Source organism: Atta cephalotes (assembly GCF_000143395.1).
Source record: "Atta cephalotes unplaced genomic scaffold scaffold00015, whole genome shotgun sequence".
Classification (NCBI taxonomy): domain Eukaryota; kingdom Metazoa; phylum Arthropoda; class Insecta; order Hymenoptera; family Formicidae; genus Atta; species Atta cephalotes.
Window position 1 is genome coordinate 2,553,597 of NW_012130079.1, and position 5,110 is coordinate 2,558,706.

At 40.2% G+C, this 5,110-nt stretch overlaps 1 protein-coding gene across 1 annotated transcript in view; it reads right to left on the minus strand.

Moving 5' to 3' along the window:
* Window positions 1–5,110, minus strand: part of LOC105618015 — a 151,327-nt gene that overhangs the window by 105,857 nt on the left and 40,360 nt on the right. The gene's annotated exons all lie outside the window — the stretch shown is intronic.

Below are 5,110 nucleotides of genomic sequence, written 5' to 3' on the forward strand. Positions count from 1 at the left end.
TATCCACGCACAGATCAGATACAATATTAATTTTATATTTTTCGCTACTGTGTGACACAAGCCCCGCGTGGCGAGAGAGAGAGAGAGAGAGAGAGAGTCGCGCGCGTGCGACGAACGTGCGGTCGCGACGACTCATACATACGCACGTGCACGCATGTACATACACGCCGCGCTCTACAAAAAGCTCGTCCCTGCGTTTATTCGCGATTGCGAGCGAGCCATTAAACAGATTCGCATGGAATTTCACGACGAAAAAGGGTCGGCGAGCGCGCACGGGCGCTCGGAAATTGCGCGGAACGCGCAATCAATGAAAAAGCTTCATTTCAACGCGAGCTTATTACGAAATTAATTTTCATTATAATGGAATTCTCATAAGTATCACACGCCTTTCTATTTGCGATACTTTTGCATCGCGGACGTTCGCCATATAGATACGGAAAACACATGGCACAGAAATCTCGAGTTTTTCATGAAACGCAACTAACGCGGGTCCCTTTAAGTGTAATTTCAATTTTTGTTATTTGATTTTGCTAGTATTTTTTTTTTTTTTTTAGAACAAGGAGGAACAGACTTTCAAAATGCGTTTTGTCCAAAATTTATAATTTTCAGAAAACGAGAAAGAAAGAAATACCGCACAAAAAAATTACACACTTTACAGAAAATAATAATACAATCAGTAGGATGTGAAATATTAAACAAAATTGTTAAACAATTGCTAAAAATGTTAAATAAATGCATTTTGTTCGTTTCTAGTTAAGAAACATATTCGAAATGTCTATATTTTTTCAGTATATAAATTAACGATGAAATAATGCTCTCTGAACATCTCAGAGTAGCTTATAATACGAGTCCTTCAACACTATGTGTCATCTCTAACTAAAAAAGTGAAATTTGGAATTGCACAAAATGCATTTTAGAATTGTGCTGTTCAAAGATTATTCGATGAATAATTTCACGGTGATTCGGAAGGAAAAGCCGAATCTGCTAGCAGATAAAGCAAGCGGTGTTCGCGAAATCGTTTAGATCGTGAAACCGGTGTTGATATCACCGACAATTGGCGCGAAATTGTAAAAAAATATTTCCCGAGAGCGAGACCGATCCGGACAGGTTGGCGCACGTTATCGGCGATGCGTGTGGCGGGCGCACGACAATCGTGCCGAAATATACGCGCGGGGCAAAATCCGAGGCCAATTACAAACACGCCGTCTCACCGGGCTGTCAGTCATCAATCCGTGGAATATTTTTCTCTGGGTCAATTGAACAATTCTACGCGTCGTCGGACAGCGAGCGGATGGGCGCGAGTGGGCTGGGTTTTAATGTATTTGCCGTTACCGGGGGCTTTCAACGGCTAACCGGTAAATCTTCTGACGAGCGATTAACTCGTTTCTCTCGGTACTCCTCAGCTATTAAATTACCATCGACGATACCGCCGGCAATAAAACTTGTTCGGGGTGATACTAAACCGAGCGAAAGGTTGCGGTTCGGCCCAAGGATTATACAATAATCTTTTAAATCACTTAAATGCCTCGTTTATTTATTCCCCATCAAATTATCGGCATTACTTTGAGCTTTATTATCGCTGTGTATTATAGAATTGATGGACAATATCTTTAATGATGTGTTTCATTCTTTACCGCCAGCTGCTTCGACATGGTAAGATACTCATTTTTTTTTTATATCGGATTAAAACTATTTTTCACAGTTGATGAAAAAATAGACAAGATCTTTCGTTAACAAGCAATTAAATCAAATGAAACGTAGATTCGAAACTTTCGTCAGTCAATAAAAATCATTTTCAACTCTTAGAACTTTTTATTTGAAAAGTATGAAAGGTTATTTTGCACAATCTTGTCAAGAATTATTTTTCATCGGTGATACACAGCGGTAAATTTCATCTCGACGGGAAGCCGTAGGAGAAAGTTACAACTTATCAAGCTTTTTCCCCCGATTTTAAAGCCGTAGAAAAGATAAATTCGATCGTTTGAAAAAGTTGGCGAACAAATATCGAAAGTTCGAAGCGCACTTTGATCCCTGGCAAACCGCTTGGTAGCTGTATCTAACCCGAGCAGAAAATTCAACTGGTGCCTGTTTACCTGTAGCTGCCGAGATTAGAGTTAGACGGTACTCGATGAGTCACTCATTTGCTCTCTCAGTTACGCGGAGGAAGTATTTCACAATACGACGAGATGAGTGACAGGAGTTCCTGCGCGAATTAATAGCGCGATAATTCGTGTTAGTTAACGTGTATGTACGCAGAAGGAAAATAGAAGAAACACTTGGGGAATGATTAACGAGCCGTCAGGGGAGTCTGGTGTCTGTGTTGAGCTGAGGAACTAAAATTAGGTGAAAGAAATCTTGTTCCACAATTTATCACGATGTAAATGTAATATTAATAGAAGTAGTGATTTAATTAGTATTTTTTTTCGAGCATTAGTAATTCACTCTCAAAGTTCCGCTCCAACTTCAGTTGCTCATTCTGCATTTTTTTTTTTTTTCCTTTAACTCCTCACAGAGTGAGGAACTCAGGGGATGGGGAGTTATTATCGCGCGCAGCTATAAAGAGTTAATCACCGCAACAACGTGGTGCGCGCGGCACGTTGTCGCGTGAGAAAATTTTTCGCTCCACGACGCCCAGGAGGCTCGAGAAAGCTCCCGGGGTGTCGGAACGATGAGAACGAGTTCCGAAAATCTAAAGGGCGTCGCCCTATCCTTGTCTCTGTGTGCAGGGGTGATGGTGAAGCAGGAGGCGAGGGACGACGGTTACGAGACGAGTCCGGACCTCGAGATGAGGAGCACCGGCGGTGACAGCAGTCAGCAGTATCACACGCCGCTGACACCACACACGCCGCACACACCGCACACGCCGCACACGCCCCTCACGCCGATATCGGCGACAGCGCATCAACCCCAGCAGCCGGGCTCGACCGCCTCCACCCTCGGACAGGTGAGTTTTTCATATTTGCCTACCCTGCTGCCTCTGACCAGCCCCCGTTACTCCTCCCTGCCATCTCGTTCTTTTCCCTCGAGCTCTTTTACATAGTGACCGATAACGAGCGACTCATAATAACCATGATGTCTCAAAAATAATCAGAGGAATATCGGAGGAATATCTCGAGAAAAGACGTATCTCTCGTATCACAAAATCGTGATGTTTGAAGGACTATAATTGAGACGTTTTGCGGCTAAATTACAACGTTGAAATGTCGAGAATATAATGCTACGCTTGCAGAATATGTATATATTCGTGTGATTGCTTGTAATTATACCGTGAGGTTGCGTGTGATGGTCGTACGGCATATTCTCAATCGATCTTACGTCAGAATTTTGGATTATATGTAACATTTCATCTAATTTACACTAACACAAGCTGAAATTAACGCTCGTATATATTTTCGATTATCTACGTGAATATATAAAAAATTTAAATCCTTGATATATATATTCGAAACGATTAAATACTCTCTTTTGTAATAAAATAATGCTCGTGTAACGCATTGATAATAATATAAAATTTACTGTCCACACGATACGATTATCTCGAAATTCTATAACGCGATAAAGTGCGCGATTTAAAATCTGTAGTTCAGAGACGATGATATTTATAAACAAGTAATAATTAAATAAGAAATAATGCGATCGAAGTCGATATGAAACTATGATAAGTCTTTGCGATCACGTATTGTGACGTATGTTCAGCGATACTCGATAATCGATAGAGAAAATATATGTTATTACGTACGTAAGAAAAAAAAACGCACATAAAACATCAAACTTATTAGCCAATAAAAAACGCAGACGATTCTCATTAGGAACCGCTGTATTGGCGTATCTAGCACCTCGCAATCAAAATTATGAGCAATAAATTGCAATAAAGACGTACGCAATCGTCACTCCGGGATTTTCGCAATGCCGCGCGCAGCGATTTGCATTTTCATGTTAGTTTTACGATCTACTTACGCAACATTACCTCTGTTGCGGTACAATGAAAGCCGTGGATGGGCCCCGCACGCGGTGTTACTTATTTTCCAGTTAATACGCGAACGAGAGATCTTTAAACGAGTTGTTCCGCGAACGTTTATATCTGTGTAATTTCTTTGATTGTTACGTGATTACGAAATTTAGCGCAAAACGTGCGATGAAAAAATTTCTGTTAATAAATATCATGGAAATATAATTTCATAATATTTCAGCGTTTCACCGGTTTCACGTTGTTCGATGAAAAATCCTTTTATATTTTTATAATGAAAACCAGATTTATTAACGAAAGGAAAAAATAGAAATTAATTTCTTAGAGAATTTTTCCCGAAAAGTAGCAAATTTAAATGACACATTTCATGATACCTATATATTTATATATCTGCATCAAGAGTTATATACAAGATATAATTCATATATTGCGAAAGAAATACAGAAAGGGAGTTATTGCATCCTTCCAGCGGCTTTTGGCTTTTTCGCATTACAAACCGGCAAAATAAAAGCTTTTACAAATGTGTTCGGTTGAATATTTTGACGGTGGTAATTTTCAGGGATTTCAATCAGAACGCACATTTTCCGCTCATGAATTAATTGCAGGTTGCCCAGCTCCCCCAATTTGGCTATCGGCGCTATCGCGCGCGAATTACAGAAATTTCATCCGATATTAAATTGCCATTATATCCGCAAAGTTGTTATCTGCTGTCGGGATCGATAGTCTTTTTCTCGAAAATTATCTCGTGACGTGATGACCGATCGATCTCGGTTTTACCGGCTCCTCATTTTAACGAATGAACGGCCGACGAGCGAAGCGAATTTCCCTTGATCGAATTGTTAACCGTGAACACGTCCCGGATTTATCGAGTTCGCATTATCACGCTTCTCTTTTCTCGATCCTATTTCATATTGTTTTACTTAACCCTTCCCTAGATTTTGTGACGTCCAATTGTTTCTGCGTAAACGAGCCAGGCATTCATGATATAGATTCCTTTTTCCGAGATTGAAGAAATGAATAGCCTAAAAGGAACGTCACTTTCACGAAAGTTGCATTATCTTTATAGAAAAAAAATTAATAAGATCGAATTATTGTGTGTGTGTGTGTGTGTGTGTGTGTGTGTGTGTGTGTGTGTGTGTGTGT